The sequence below is a fragment of the Vulpes vulpes genome, chromosome 3 (genome assembly GCF_048418805.1).
Source record: "Vulpes vulpes isolate BD-2025 chromosome 3, VulVul3, whole genome shotgun sequence".
NCBI lineage: Eukaryota > Metazoa > Chordata > Mammalia > Carnivora > Canidae > Vulpes > Vulpes vulpes.
Genome location: NC_132782.1, coordinates 130,210,847 through 130,226,735, shown reverse-complemented (window position 1 = coordinate 130,226,735; position 15,889 = coordinate 130,210,847). Strand labels below are relative to the sequence as shown.

At 48.3% G+C, this 15,889-nt stretch overlaps 1 protein-coding gene across 10 annotated transcripts in view; it reads right to left on the bottom strand.

Moving 5' to 3' along the window:
- The window catches only part of BCAR3 (BCAR3 adaptor protein, NSP family member), a 242,911-nt gene that overhangs the window by 185,339 nt on the left and 41,683 nt on the right, over window positions 1-15,889 (bottom strand). For 5 of the 10 annotated variants that reach the window (XM_072754585.1, XM_072754579.1, XM_025996522.2 and 2 more), the window contains exon 2: window positions 2,549-2,675. The exons of the other annotated variants lie outside the window; for them this stretch is intronic. The gene's annotated coding sequence lies outside the window, so the exon portion shown is untranslated. The remainder of the gene's footprint in view (window positions 1-2,548; window positions 2,676-15,889) is intronic. 10 annotated transcript variants of the gene reach the window in all.

Below are 15,889 nucleotides of genomic sequence, written 5' to 3'. Positions count from 1 at the left end.
GGGGAGAATGTGTGACATGGGCACTGCTCATCATGTGCCATTTAAAGCCAAGGACTTTTCACCTCTTAGTAAAAGTGTTTCTCAATCAAAGTGCTTATTGAACTTCAAACTGAATGGCCATTTAAAGGCTGATTGCAGCACTCCCACAGTCAAAGAAATGAAACTTTTGGCTTTGTTAATGCTGAGTCTTGGCTCAAGGTTTGAAGGCTGGATGGAATTTTGCCTTGTACTTGCAAACATTTGGAGAACTGCTCAGTCAGCCTTCCGGGAAAAACACGCCCGCGTCCTACTGTATGCCTTCAGCTTGGGTCTTGTCAACACAGGGATCATTGAGAGCCTAGTGCTAAAGCTCAGCCCTCCTTTGTTCTCTGAACACGAAGGGCAAGATGCAGAGTAATCAGAACACAAATGATGGAATTATGGTGATTGGTGGGGATGCCTTCCCTTTTTACAGCACTTCATTTCTCTGGAGGTCTTGCAGGGTATCACTGGACCCATACAGCACATCTCAGAGGCAAAGCTGAACCAGACTTTTATCACGTGGATGAAGAGTGAGAAATTTATAAATATATAAGAGATACAGAGTGAGAGAGCATGCGTTGTGTGAACGTGCACACACACATGCTCGTAAAGGAGGAAATATTTAATCATTTACAATTATCCAAGATGACATCCGATGATAGGGACTTTTTTATCATTTTAATTTTTTGTTTCATATTCCATATCAGGGTTATCTGGAGTCACACTGACTCCAGGGCTTAGAGCAAACAGAGTGGGAATCCCCACAAGCAGGAGCCAGCCTGCAGCTGTAGTTCACTGCTCTTGACATACAAGAGAGGGGAAAATATGTCCCTTGCCATGTGGGCCATGTGGCCCTCCTATCTAGAGTCTCTGACAATTTGAGTGGATGGTGGAGAACCATCAACGGTACAGACAAATGCATAGAATTAATGATCAGAATTTTGCAGCTCTGTGTAACATTAAAGAACCAAATGAAGGTGCTTTTTAACTACATGCAGTGTTCCAGAATTGGGTTTCTTTCCCACCCTGTGTGTTAGTGTCCTTAGTAGCATGAGTTTCCCCTCTTCTAGAAAACAATATCTTAGCCTAGGTCATCCAAGGGCAATTCTTGGAGTGCTCACTCTTAACCTTCTCCCGTCTTCTCTATCTCTGCACACCAACCCTCCAACTAGTACAGAGCCCTCTGTACTGACATGCTAGAAACCAGCCCACCGGCCAGCCTGGAGAGCCCATCATCTACTTTGTATTATCAGGTTATGGTAAACTTTGCGTTTCACTTTTTCCTACCACCTGGGAGCTCTTGGGTTTGGTAAAAAAAAAAAAAAAAAAAAAAAAAAAAGCTGATGAAGCAGATTTCTTACGCTTATTTCCCAAATTCAACTGAAATTTTTATATATGTACATTTTATTTTTAAACAAAAACATTAACAGAAAACAAAGGGGCCTCGGTTGGTTCCTAAGAGGTAATACATCATTTGGACAGAAGTGTGTCTGTGCCCATTGTCCCTCCTTCATAAAGCACAAACCCCAGGGAAGGCCAAGGTACAGCCTCTGGAAAGGATTAGAATGACTTGTGGCACCAACAGCCTTCAGAGAGTCCCATGGCTTTTACAACTATTCCCCTGCATTCCCATGGATGCTATACCATTCACCACATAAAAGTTAGCCTCAAATGTCAGGGTGCCTGGACTTAGAAAATTTGTACTCTAGGCCTCTAGGGTTGTCTGGAATGGGAAAGGAAGAGATGCTGTACAGGCCTCTTTGGGGGGTCAGGGAAGGGTGGGAGGAAGTGAGGCAGATGTGGTAACAGGCTCCGGTTTCAGCTCAGCTTCCAGGTAAAAAAGGCATTGTGGTTGGGCAGGGTCTGTTCTGGATCTGATGGGCAGGTGTGGCTTCAGGGTTCTGGGAAAGCAGTGCCTTTGGGTTCCTTATGGAGGTGCAAAGAGGAAGACCCTCACTCCTGCTTCCCATCATAGTCAGGGAGTTGTGTTCAGACCAAGAAAATCCAGGTGTCTTCTAAAAGGAGCTCACAGTCATGGGGCCTAGAGGATGAGACCAGGACAAAGAAGTGGAGCCAGGCCAGACAGACAGCCTCCCCTCGGCTCCCGTCTTCTCCTTGTTTCTCTTACCCACACATCTGCATTTGCACCATACCCCACTGAGACCACTGGTGTTAAGTCTAAGTGCCTTGTTTCCGGGCTGCCTTTGAAGGAAAGGAAGTACGGTTGTCCAGGCAAGGAGTAAGATGCTTTCTGCATTGTGTTTAGTCAACTGTTAGATGAGGAACCAACCCTCTCTAGAGAGTGTCATGACCGCTCTGTGCTTCTCTTCCTCTCCTTTTCCTTCCAGAGGGAGGAGACAATCCTCCATGGGAGGCAGAGGACCAGGCAGGTGTCCTTCAGAATTAATTCCTCCCCTGAATCATTTCTTCATCAACCTCCCCACCTGGATGTAGGCTTCCCTGCTGTGCTGTGCCCCCAACCCAGCCTCACCAGGGGTATAGAGTGCAGCCTGCACACTGCCCATACCTGGACCTCAGGTGGTCATCCTCCTGTCCAAGGTCTCCAGGTGTCATGGGTCAGGTTCCCTGGGAACAGACTTGAAAGGAGATTTACATGCAAATGGTTTGCTGAGGAGTGCTCTTGGGATCAACACCTGTAAGGGAGTGAGGGAAGAAGGCTCAGCATCTAGTTGTAACAGAGGTCTCAGCTGATTCTGTAGGGAGCTCTGAAGTTGGGTTGGCCCTTCAGAGAGGTCCTCCATGGAGGCAAAAGACCTAGATCTTGGAGCCTCTGCATCACTCAGTCACTGGATACAGTTATCCCTGGGCTGGGGGTATAACCTCGGGCAAAGCAGGGCCCTTTGGTTAAAGGTCAATATCTAGGGAGGGACCCAGCTGCACCCCTCTCCATGAACAGCACTCCTGGTAGTCAGGAGAATGAGCGCCTCTGTTCTGCAGAGAAATCTGGGCAGCACATTCCTACCAGGGACCAGAGAAAGAGGAAGATGAAGCTGTGGCTTCTAGTTCCCACTGTTTCAGGTCAACAGACCTGTCAGTAGATGAGGCTAGGGGAGGAGTGAAGGAGAGTTTCCAGGCAGTCCTGCCAGTGCCTGGAAAAGAATAAGCACCGGCTGGTTGCTGCTGGGCAGACCTGGCTTGCAGAAGATAAACTGGCTGCCATCTTAGGAAGGGAGCCCAAATAACCTGCCACAGCTCGAGTGGAGAGTCCAACACAGCCAAATAATTCATCTGAGAAAAGTCCCTAATTGGGAGCTGGTTCTAGGATGGTCTAAATCTATACCACTTTACTAGCTTGCCAAAGGTTATCGTACACAACTCTGCTTTACGCTTCCTGGTATATGTCACTTAAGGCATGGCAGACATGGGTACCTTGGGAGGAAAGTATCTGAGAAATATTTCGAGAAATAATGACCAAAGCTAGAAGCAATGTCTGCCTATCTTTGTTGTTGTTGTTGTTGTTTTAACATTTATTTATTTGAGAGAGAGAATGAGCAAGCAGTATGGGGGGAGGGCCACATGGAGAGAGAGAGAGAGAGAATCTCAAGCAGACTTCCCACTGAGTTTAGAGCCTGATACGGGGTTCAATCTCATGACCCTGAGATCATAACCTCAACCAACTGAGCTACCCAGATGCCCCTCTGCCTGTTTATCTTTCTTATATGTATTTATCTTCTTCCTCCTAATATGCCGAATTCACCAAGTCACTTAATCTGGTCTGGTTTGGCTCCCTACTATCTGTTCACCTACTTGGCATCATGGTCACATCTTTATTTTTCCATCTCATTCGGCAGGAGGGACAGTGGATGGTAGCCAAGGAGAGACCGTGTGAGAATAGAACAGGAGAGAAGTCCTGCACTTTGCCACTGCCAATCCTTCTCCAGGCCAGTAGGAGAGTGGCTGGTTGGGGCAGGTGAACTGTGGAAGGTTCCAGGCCTGAATGTCCCAGCAAAGAGCACACCCATTATCTCTCCCCTACACTACTATGCAGCAATGGCTATAACACAGTTTGTATTATCCCCCAAACTAATCTCCCAGAGGACAGGCTGATGCAATATGAAGCCTGTGACACAGTTAGCTAGCCCCTGGCAATCGCGTTCAAAGCGTGGCAAGGGTGAAATATTGCCCCACTGGCTGAAAGAGCCTTTGCCACCAACAAAGAGCCTTTGTGACAACAGGAAGGCTCCAAAAGCTGGGTGCAGTGTAGACAGGAAAGAGCTCTCTCCCCCTCATGCAAGACCAAGAGGCTTAGCCCCTCTAGTGTTTGGCTACTTTCCTAAGGCCCATTCCAACGTGGGTACCCAGGAGGGGCAAGCGGCTCTGGGCTGGAAGCCTGCCTACTGGGCAAGTCAAGGATGATGCCTGGGCCAGTCACCAAGGTGCTGGAGGTACAACAGAGTGCAGACAGGAAGCTTATGGGTAATTTTTTTTTTAAGCCTACTGTTTTTTCTTTAGTTTTCATTCCAGCTGCATCAATTAAACATTTAAAAAAATCAAATGACAACTGATTATTGAAAACCCACAAATGCCAACACTCTCTGAAAAACCCTGTTCTCTTCTTACGCCACTTCTACCCACCAGGTCCTCCTTCCTCTTCTCTGCCGAGATCCCTCTTCAAGACCCAGCCCTACAACATCTACTCCTTCCTTCAACACTTTCCTGATCACCCCCTGCCCACTGTAACTTCCCTTCCTTGCTCTTCACCTCCTGCCCTCTCCATCCCACCCAGGTGGCTCCAAGCCTCTTCTCTTCCCTTCTTCACCTTTCCAGGCTCCCACCACCCCTGGTCTATTGACTGCTCCTTGCCTGCTCTTCCTGCCTTCTGTCTTGCGCCTTTCAATCTGTTCTCCACACCGAAGTATTTGTTCTGAAAGACAAAGATGATCACATCATCCAGTGGTCTGAATGTTTCTATAACAGCTAACACTTACTGAGTGCTCACTGCATGCCAGGCTGTGTTCTAAGTGCTTCACCTGGAAAACTCGTTTAAAGCTCATAGTAATCCTATGAAGTAGGCATTATTTCTCCCATTTCACAGATAAGGAAACCAAGACCCAGAGAGGTTAAGTAACCTGCCTAAAATTATATCTCTAGCAAGTGGCAGAGCCAGTATTTGATCCCAGGGAAATGGTTAAAAACACTGCCGTCTCAAGCAACGCACTGTAATTATACTGTTTCTCAATGGCTCTCCACAGGTTTCCAGATAAAGTCCAAACTCCTTAGCACTCCAGGCCCCTCATTTTAAACTCATCCCTTTCCACTTGCCAACAGGCCCTATCCCCCAGGGGTGTGCTGCTAAAGGTTTCACAACCAGTTCTGTGCAAAATAAAACCCTGATTTCTAACATCTGCCAGTCTCATAGTGTCAGTCTCCTCACCGCGGTCAATTTCAGGATGTGACCATGGCATCCCTGAATGCGGAACCGGGGAGAGATGGTCACAACCAACCGGCAGTAGTAATCCTGGATTCAGGCACAGGACTCCACCACACACTCCACCCATCTCTATCACCCACTGTGACTCCCCTCATCAAGGACGGTCCCTGGGATCACACCCACCCATCCTCCAGATCGCTGAGCCATGGTCCACATGAAGATCTGGAAAGCTCCACTGAAAGTCCATGTTCATTTCCTCCTGCTGCCATCCACTGCTGGCAGTCTGAGGGCAGGGCTGAGAACATGGACTAGGCCATGAAGGCTGCTGACCATGCTTCAGACAGGCACCGGTCCCCTGTGCTCCACCCAGGACACCCCACCCACAGCGGTTACATCCTCACCCCTGAGACGCAGGCCCAAGCCCTAGGGCATCACTACTGCCCTAGCTGTGCCCTGCCCACAGAAGTCCTGGCCTCTAACTTATGGACAGCTGTTTGGGGCTCATCCTTAGCCTCTCCTCTTCTCAATCCACCCACACCTCCAGGCTCCCATGTCTTCTAGATTCATGCTGTGACGATTCCCTAATATGGATGTCGCTGGTGCTCCATTCAGACATTGGCCAGGCGCCCCCCACTCAGCACATCTCGGGACTCCCCCATCCTTTTTATCCACAGACCTAGGTTTGCCTCTACAGCCCCAGCCTCTGTGACTCTACCCCATAGTCCTCGGGGAAGAGTCCTTCCAGCTTTCCAGCTGTGGCACACTTCACCTGTGTGTTTGCATCTCCTGTCTAAGAGGGACTCGCCCGCGAGCCAGGCAGCTCCAGGTTCCTGCTCAGAGGCTGGACAAATATCCCTAACATCAGGCTTGAGCTAGAACGAACACCCCAGGAGCTAGTCCTCGGGGAAGGGGTCACTGCTGTCTCCTCCCAGCTCCTAATTAGAGACCAGGTAATTTATCCAAGGCAAGTCCTTGATTCCCCTTCATGTGTCCCTGGTACAAAGTGCCAATGTTCCAGTTCCACCGGGTGTGGCATTTTCTTGTTAATTAAATATTTAATAAGATATTACTACATAAATCACACACGCCATATAAAAACGCCAGCTTTTACAGGTTCATAAATGAAAGTTAATGCTCTGTGGGACCACAGCAGTGGCCTCTTTGGTCGTTCTGAATCTTGTGATACCTGGGGCCACGTCTGTGATCACCAGGCGGCATCTTTAACCGCAGCACTGGGCCAGAGATCTGGAGGGCAGCAGGGCAAACCCAGAGAAAGTTTGCGCAGGGGGGGACTCCAGCTGCACAGCTGAGCCATCGGGCACGGTGGCCCCTCCTACCCAATGCAGAACTGTGTGGGGCAGTGACTTAAAAGCACTTCCGAGTAGTGAAAAGCTGGGACATATGTATTAGGTGACACTGACTGTGTGTGTGTGTGTGTGTGTGTGTGTGCCCGGAGGTGGGCGGCCCGATGTCTCTAGAGGTCTCTGCCCAGACTAACTGGGACTAGGGATGCTGGCGTCCTGCTTCCCCGGGCCGCCGACCTTGGGCTGTGGTGCACACCCGGCCGGAGGCTGAGCCTGGCTGCCTGCCTTCCCACGCGTCCCCCAGACCCCCGGAGCCCCCTGTGGGTTCTTTGGGTGACCATAGGGTCTCCTCCATTCGGATGGTGTCCGCCCGGCATCCTGTCATGATAAACCAATTGTGCTGAATCTTTCATGTCTACCTGTTGGAGGTTTCCAGGGAATTTTTCTAGCGCTTATCTGATTAACTGGGGGCCAAGTCACTAAGCTTCCAAGTAATGGAATCTGCTTTAAGCTTTGAGACACTGAAACAAAGATGCTTAGACAAAGATGGAGGAGATAAAAATTCATAGTCCTACAAAGGCCATGTTGTAGAGATAGAGAAAGACCTGCGGACAGAATGGGTACAGCCCGGGGTAGGGGAGGGGCGGGCAGCTCAATCCTAAACAGCAAACGGGTGACACAGTGAAAGAGGCCTCCTTTTCTATTTAACTAGCCAGCGTGTCATTGTTTTTTAAGTGGTTGAATGATTCTGAATCCGGTACAAGATTATCAAGATCCATCAAGAGCTGAGATCTACAGGAAACTGAGCACACGGGGTGGAAACTGGGCAGGAGGAAGACAAGGTTAGGAGAAAGTTTTGTGCATAAGAGATGATACTGAGGTGCCTGGGTGGCTCAGTGGTTGAGCATCTGCCTTTGGCTCAGAGCGTGATCCCGGGGTCCTGGGATCGAGTCCCGCCATTGGGCTACCCTCAGGGAGCCTGCTTCTCCCTCTGCCTATGTCTCTGCCTCTCTCTGTGGGTCTCTCATGAATAAAGAAAGAAAATCTTAAAAAAAAAAAAAAGCTGATACATTGGGGGATTTGAACCATGCGAATGTATCATTCCTTTAAAAAAAAATTCAATAAAAGAAACCTATAGAGAGTTGGATTTACTCTGCTATTCTGAAAAAATATGTAACATCCAACTCAACATTTCAATTAGGCAGCTCTTCTGAAATTAGAGGTTATGAAAGTACACATTTCTAGGTGTGGAAAACACCATCTGTCAAGGAATCCTGAGCCGTTTGGCGTTCTGAGGCAGGGACATTGCGGGGCTCAGGCCTTGCAGGCTTTGCTGAGACGTATCCAGTGACCATCACCACACCAGGTGAGCAAGTGGCTTCCTGCAAGGCCATAATATCAGAGTCTGTGGCCAGGGCAGTGATTAATGACCTTATTTGCAGAGAGAAACCCTCAGGGAGAAGCCAAGTGCCAAGGAGAGAGGCTGGCAAGGCCCTCCCCAACAGACTGAGAAGGGCAAGAGGGATGTGGACAGCCACCAAGAAAGCAGGTATGCAGATAGGAGGCAACAGTAGTGGAATCCATGCCAAGGGATGAGATAAGCGAAGAAAGAAAATTGCACCCTAGTGGCTTTAGGCTGAGGAGTGAGGTGTAAAAAGCTAACATAGCCCACAGGGGCAAATCAGACAGGCGCTGGCCACTTAGAGCCGAGCTGGACAAGTATCTATGGGAGAGTGCCAGGAAAAACACCATCGCCCACCCCCTCCCTTATTTACAGAGGGATGTGTGCCGGACTTTGGTAAAGTGGAGAAGTTAAAACTAGAGCCAAAAGTGTGATCTGGTCACCTCCAGGAAGGATGCATAAACAAAATCAGAGGGGATTGTACAGAGAAAAGTTTAATTAAAAAGTCAGCAGCTATGAGAGATTTGCTTTCAGCCATTCCCCATCCCGGGCCCCCTCAGGGAGGTACAGATAGGGCAGCCTCAGAGGCCGGAAGGCTGGAAGGGCTCTTCGGGGCTTCTCCTTTCATGCGGATAAGGTGTCTGGCAGCCTCCAGAATGGGGTCCTTTATGGAAGAGATGCAGGTTCTCCTCGAGCCATAAATTCTCTCCTCTGGCTCCCCGTGGGCCACAGTAGGTCATCCAATGAGACTGGATAGCCACCGATGAAAACCGACCCTTTTAGCTCAAAGGCCTCTCCTGCCCTGCTCATGGCCAGCAGGCTGCAAGATGTGAGACCTGAGAGTTACCACAGGTCCCCAGGGGCTTTGAGGCCTGGCTCAGAAAGGCCCTGGAGCTCACGGGCTCTGTGGGGGTAAGGTCAGCACGCACACTTCCAAGACAAGCAAAGAGAGCTGGTTCTATAATTTCCTAACACCAAGGGAGGAGACAGAGGAGTGCAGACCATATAACTTCCCGAAAAGCACAGCTGGCAAGCTCACCCACACTGTGAGGTTACAACTCCCTGAAGTAATTAAAAGGCAGAGCATGAGAATGTCTGGATTGCTGCATAAGCATCTCTTGGGGGAAAATATGTCTATGGTATTGCGTACCCAGGGCTCCAGGAGCCAAGTTGGACACAGGTGATTATGGCTTCAAACTAAATATGTGCACAGGGATGTGGAAGTGTGAATGTGTGTATGTGAAAGAGAGGGAGGGAGGAAGGGAGGGAGGGAGGGGGAGAGAGGGAGGGGGAGAGAGGGAGATGGGGTAGATAAGAACTCTGGCAGAGTTCTTGTGATGGGCAGCAGCCAAGGCAGGCTACCATCTTCCCTCTGATTCTCTTCAAGGATACAACAGGCAAAGGGCTCAAATTGCACCACAAAGGAACTGGTGTGGCCGTTAGAAAAAAAACAACCAACCAACCAACACACACACAACAAAAACCAGAAAAAAAATTTAAAACCAAAAAACCCTACAACCTATAAACCTTTAGCATTTGAGTCTCTAGGAGGTGGTGTTCTTTCTTTCTTTCTTTCTTTCTTTCTTTCTTTCTTTCTTTCTTTCTTTCTTTCTTTCTTTCTTCTTTCTTTCTTCCTTCCTTCCTTCCTTCCTTCCTTCCTTCCTTCCTTCCTTCCTTCCTTCCTTCCTTCCTTCCTTCCTTCCTTCTAAATATAAACAATTATTGTTGGAGGTTAACACTGCTTGGAGCTAGAATGGGCCAAATCAACATTGTTTCTTCTGCTTTGTGAATTAGGAAAGGAAAATTCTAGGGGCACCCGGGTGGCTCAGTGGTTGAGCATCTGCCTTTGACTCAGGTCCTGATCCCAGGTCCTGGGATCAAGTCCTGCATCAGGCTCCCGATGGGGAGCCTGCTTCTCCCTCCATCTGTGTCTCTGCCTCTCTCTGTGTGTCTCTCATGAATAAATAAATAAAATATTTTTTTTAAAAAAAGGAAAGGAAAGTTCTAATTCTTTTCTTATAATAAAACTCTCTTGGGTTTGGAGAAATCCCTTGGTGCAGGAAGGCTGAAGCACTTCCACATCCGTGGGTAGAAGGTTGCTGTCAGCAGAGTCTCCTTCAGGAGCCCTGCCCACCTCGAGGACCACCAGGAGAGTTATTTGAGGGAGTGTTGGGAATGCAGCTGAGCTGCAGGATGCCAGATAAAACTCCAACACCAAGAAAGAGGGCAGAGGCAGTGTGCCTCCCATCCTTTCCCTGGGGAGAGCCCTGGTGGAGGCTGAACCTCATCCTGAGACAGTGATGAATTACACTCTCCAGGCTTATGAGAAAGGAACTACAAAAGCTTTTGAGCAAGATACTGGGGGTGGGGGTGGGGGTGTTAACTGTCCCTTGGCTTCCGCTCCACTGGGAATCGATCCAAGTCCTTGACAAAGAAGATTCTGAATTGAAATAGCAATAGCCCCTCGAGGTACTAACAGAAAAGCTGTGACCTTGGTCACAGGTGGGAACTACTAGAAAGGAGGTGTGGCTGCAGCAATGGAGCCAGTAGTGGCTGACGCAGGCCACCATGAGGTAGACTGGAGTGGGACTGACTCCAGCCTCTGGAAAACTCCAATGGTTGCTAAAACTTGCGTCAGGCTCCTGGAGTCTGTCAGGCAAAAGCTGGGCTGTGTCTTCCATGGTCTTGGAATTCTGGTGACTTCCTGAGGAGGAAGATCAGAGTCAAATGTATTTCTGTTGCCACTGTGTCGCCCTTCTGACTGTGTCCGTGTCCATGACGGGCATGGGTGGGCGGAGGTTCATACGGATGATGGCCTGTGACCTTGCAACATCCCTGTAAGCACATCGGAGGGCAGGAATTTGAGAACAAGAAACCTGTCTTCAGAAAAAGAAGCCTGTCTTCAGAGGAAAAGAAACTGCTTTTCAAAAGCTTATCATCAATGTATCCAACTTCCACTTGGTGGGAAGACCATCCATAAGTGGGGAATTAGTGGGGACGGAGGGAGGGAGGGGATGAGGCTGTGGGGGCAACCCCACCCCACCCCACCCTGCCCTCAGCTTTCTAGAGTTAACGGGTCATTGTTTCAGGACCACTGAGGGCAGGATGTCGGTACCCTCTGGGTGCACACACCCCCATTTGGTTCTTCTGCGTCAGTGGTTGTCCTCTCCCGCCCCTTACCCCCAGGCCTGGCTCTCAGTGGAAGCTCTGAGGAACTTCTGAAGCTGTCTGGAGAACATCTGGAGGCGCCACATACCCCTTTAGCCCTGGACTCTGTGTTCCCAAGGCCTGCCCTCACCCAGTATGAACAACACCAGGCAGTGTTTATTGAGCACTTCATATATCTCTGTACTATTTCCATCTTATCCTTACAAGGTTAATTCTGCTATTATGTCCATTTTATACATGAAGAAACTGAGTTAGTCACAGAAAGAGGAAGTGACTTGTCTGAGGTCACCCAATCTAGTCCCAGGGTCATCCCCACGGCCACTGTGCATGGTTGTATTCTTGCACTTTAGATGTGGACTAGAGGCAAAATGGTAAGAAACATGAAACATCACCAGGCCCCTGGGAAAGCTACCTGCTTTAATGGCTGGAACCCAAGAGTTCAGTTTCCTTAGGATCCTGCTTCTGACTATTACCTGCAAAAACTGGGACAAGTTATGACTTCCCCGGCTGCCTATTTCTTTTCCCGAGGGAACAGCTGAGTGGACCAGGCATTGTGGGTGGATTTGGGATATGCAGACTGCTCTGAAAGGTGCTAAGGAAGAGAAATTAGAATCAGAAATTAGAATGTCTGCTCAGTTTTATAAATTGTGTGGTGCTGTGGCCTTGATGAGACTATCATCACAGGCTTTCAGAACCATCGGGACCTGCTGATCTTCGTATCCATGGTCTGAAGGACTTTCCATATTATCCAGATGAACACCTCACCTAACACAGGGATCCTTCTAGCCATACTCCTGAGATGGTGCTGGAGCCCTTCTGGGCCAGGGTGCTCTCTAGATCACCAGGGATCTCTCCCTTCTCTGCAAAGGCATCCAAACGTAGCCTGCCATAGCGTTCTCAAAGCTGCACCATGTCGGTGTCCCTCTCGCCAGATCTAATTCTCCCCTCTGGACAGACTAGGGTAAACTATGTCCCACTTGCCCATGAGAGCCCTTGACAGAAAGGTGAATTATCATGCCACCCCTGATGCTCTCTTCTCCAGCCAGTCAACCTTATTTCCACAGCCCTTGTCATTCTTCTCTGAATGCACTCTTTGGCCTAGCCTTCCACTGATCCTATAAATATTTACTGAGTGCCTACTAGAAAGATAGTCCATGTTGAGTGTGCACAGGCAAAGTGTAATACCTGCCTCCAGGGGCTGTCTTGGAATGGGAGGGTGCAGTGTCCTCAAGTGGTTGCAATATGGTGTGGGAAGTGCTTTGGTAGGATCAGCACAGGTGGGGAGGGCTCTGAAAACAAAGAGGTTGGAGAAGCTGACAGGTGGCAGGACACACATTTGTGTGCATGTATGCATATGCCTATGTGTGTGCATGTCCCTGATTGTGTGTGTGTGTGTTAGAAACTGCATTTTAGGGATGCCTGGGTGGCTCAGTGGTTGATCATCTGCCTCTGTTCAGGGCATGATCCCAAAGTTCTGGGATTGATTCCCACATTGGGTTCTCCATGAGGAGGCTGCTTCTCCTTCTGCCTACGTCTCTGCCTCTCTCTATGTGTCTCTCATGAATAAATAAATAAAATCTTAAAAGAAAGAAAGAAACAAACAAACAAACTGCATTTTAGAAGGAAGAGAGAGAAAGACCAGGTTTGGGAGCAGCCTACGGTTTGGAACTACTAGAGTCAGGGGTGCGGAGGACCAGAGGTAGGTTTGAGAGGTCACTGGGGGCCAGATCATGAAGGATGATGCAGGAGACCATTCTGACGGCATTAGGGAGCTATTGAGGGCTGGTAAGCAGGAGACCAACACAACCAAATTTAGATTTTTAAGAATAATCACTCTGATTGCAAGTTGGAGAGAGGACTGGAGGCAGACGTTACTGGAGGCAGGAGAAGCCATAGTCATCTCAAGGACAGCACAGCAGGACTCTAACCTCCCTTAGACTGAAAGCTGAGCTTCTATCAATGGGCCTGTGGTTATGAGCTAACCAGTGTCCACTGTTCACTCTTGTTTCATATCCATGGGCAACAGAACTCTTTTTTATAGGAACAGCAATGCCAGCTCTTTCCCAGCATTTATCTCTATGGCCAATTGTTTCAAATTTAACCTTGGCAATTTTGGTTTCTTCTTTCAGGCTACTAAAATCTGTGTGCACCTTGATTCAACCCCTGTATCTTTACTGAAGGGGAGTTACTGAAGCATTTGACAAAGAACATGTGGTGGAAGCAGTGCCAGAAGCCTGAACGCAGGTTTTCGGACTCCTTCCCCAGGCAGCCTATTTACTCTGCCTCTCCAGGAAATCAGTGTGTTTAGAGGAACTGGCATCAAGATGGACTAGAAGCAGCTTAGTTGGGAGAACAGGTCTCAGTTTACAGACCCCCAAAGGCAGGAAGGGAGGACCCCATATCCATTTCTAGTATTTCCTCCTGTTGACTGAAAGGATCCTGGAGTTTGAATCTAGGATCAACAGGGATGGCATTACATGTCCTCAGGCAGCCGAAGGTCACAGTTGTTCAAAGCCAATCACTGAGGCCCCTGACAATGTCAGAAGGCTGAGTGAATCTCATAGGGGGAAAAAAATCTTACAAGCAAACAAATGCTTAACAAAAGCTCCTCTATGGAGCTGAACTAGTTCAGGACTTAAAAGCTGTTCAGGGAGACCGGACAGGTGATGGGAAATGGGACACCGCTGGGGGTGGGAGCCGAGGACAGAAAAGGGAAGCGAGCCTGCAAACAGAAAGCTTCTCTGGACGAATGCCCAGAGAATCAGGGTCCTTCGCAGTTGGGATCTAATCCACTTCTGTCTCCAGACAGAATTTCTTTGGTGACTGGTTTCCCCTGGGCCCTGCTCACTAGTCTCTGACCCTCAGGGCCAAGAATGAGCCAGGGACTACATGCAGAGCGCTGTGCCCAGACTGACCAATGTACCTTAGGTCAGGCCTCTCCTGACCACGCACACCACACCTTCACTAGCTCCTGTCTTGCCTTCTCTCTCTTTTAAAACACAACAGACTTCTGCTTCCAACTGCATCTCCTCTGGTGAACTCATAGGAATCCCATCCCTTCCCAAGACCCAACCCTTTCCCCATAAGCTTTCCCCTTGTTCCCCACTTAAATCCTGACCTCAAATTCCACAAGTACAATGCTTTTGCTGGTCATAAGCCAAATGTCATTACGGAAACGTCAAACCTGCCAGATGAGCAAGAATTTTATTGATCCCTTCCAAAAAAAAGCATATGCTTGTTCTAATGATACCTGTTGACTGGCCCAATTTCATAAAGGGAGCCGAAAGCAATGAGGAGCAAATCCAAAATATACTCTTCAGGCGAAGACTATGCAAATAAACCTTTACCTACTTTTTAAGTATCAGGCACCCAGAGCATTTTTAGGAGAAGCAAATCAAGTCATGTGCATTTTGCTCTGAGCCCCCAAGCGGGAAAAGAAGCCCCACATGGTCTGGACCGACTCCTTGGCCTCTCTCAGATCCTTTCCTTGTGGTCTAACAGAACTCTCCTGGGTGAAGTGGTGGCCCGAACTTTCCCAGTTCAGGAGATGGGGTGGCAAGAGCTTCACTAACACATCAACTGGAGAATACCTTTCACAAAGGCATTTTCTATAGCTTTCTATCTGGTTTCTCACACACCTTCAGTGACACCTGAAAATTTTTGTTGAAGTTAGATGTATTTGTCTGTGTCTGGGTTACTCAAATTGCCTCTCTTACTTGCCAGGAAATTCTGATTTCTGGCAAGAGATGCCCACATAAAGCCCCACACAGCGGAATAGAAAAGCCTCACTGACACAGAGACTTCCAGAGGATTAAACATAAACCACTTAAAAAAAAAAAAAGGTGGGTGGGAGGCACTGGGGTGCCTCAGTGGTTGAGCGTCTGCCTTTGACTCAGAGCATGATCCTGGGGTCCTGGGATCAAGTCCTGCAACGGGCCCCCAGAAGGGAGCCTGCTTCTCCCTCTGCCTGTGTCTCTGCCTCTCTCCTCTCTCTATTCCTCTCATGAATAAATAAATAAATCTTTAAAAAAAATGGAACAAATGAACAAAAATAAAAGCTTACTCTGCTTACCTACTGAGCCTGCCACTTTTCAGAGAGATGCTTGGCACTGAGCTGCTCTTGGCCATCAGCCACTGGTCCACGTTATCATTTTGATGCCTTACCTTGCCATATATCACATACCGAACCACTGCTACATCCAGGTGGCTCTGAGTCTAACATCCCTTTACTGACTGAGCCACCTGGGTGCCCCTGATTTTTCTTTTTTAACTCTTTATGTACATAGTACTTTTATGATAAAGAAAATTTTTAAAAATTCCTTTCTTGACTAATGAAAAAATATTTTTGTCAGCTAGACAAGAGCTTCCAACAAACAAATTTGTCCACTAGCGATCACACTATAGTGGGTGATTTTTAAAAGAGAAACTCAATATCCCATAAAAGTATATTGAACAGTAGAGGTCAGGGAGTCTGGGGGAGGAAGATGTCTTCAGGACATAGATGCTGATACTGTCCCAAGTTGAGAAACACTGAGTGAACATACTGAATTTTTATTTTTATAATTTTATATGCAGATGGAGAAAACACTACAATGAACCCTC